Consider the following 779-nt stretch of genomic DNA (forward strand, 5'->3'; position numbering starts at 1 on the left):
TTTTACTCTCATTTTTCTCTCTAATTTTTTTATTTTGTAAAACCTCTTGTCTCATTAATTTGACGTAGATGAGGTCCGTATATATTGGTAGAAGTACTTGAAATTTTTGCCTCTGAAAGGAATCCAAAGCATCAAGAATATTAAAAGCAACAAGAAAACACTAGACTCGGACCGACCGCAGTATGGGATCTTGAAAATGCTCATTTTTCCGAGCTTCCGTTCTGGTGGTAGAAAAAATAAGGGAACTTAAATACTTAGAAATTATAATTCTTAAAATAACTCGAAATTCTTTATAATTTATTTTTGTCAAATAGATGGCGATGCATATAATTTTGTATACATAATTTTCATGACAGCTTGTAGATATGCTTCGAAACAAAAATTTAACAATTACTGTTGTTATTGCTGTTAAAACATCCATGTCAATTTGATTATTATGTCAAATTTCTCATGTTCAAGGTTATGTTAGTTTGAATTTAATTAAAATTCGAGTTCCATTTTAAAATGTTAACCTTATTAAGAGAAGTAGATCAATCTTGATTAATATTTCTATCTTCATTCAATATGTTAGTATTCCCATAAGAAGGTGACTTGTTTAAAAAATACCAATATCATACTCCGTTGGTTCATTATTGAGTTTTAGTCGAATAAAATTGATTGTTGAAATTTAATTGATACCATTTTAAACTTGGCGAACATCCATGTCAATTTCATTATTATGTCAAATTTCTCACGTTCAAGGTTATGTTAGTTTGAATTTAATTAAAATTCGATTTCCA

Source organism: Olea europaea, unplaced genomic scaffold, assembly GCF_002742605.1.
Source record: "Olea europaea var. sylvestris unplaced genomic scaffold, O_europaea_v1 scaffold855, whole genome shotgun sequence".
Taxonomy (NCBI): domain Eukaryota; kingdom Viridiplantae; phylum Streptophyta; class Magnoliopsida; order Lamiales; family Oleaceae; genus Olea; species Olea europaea.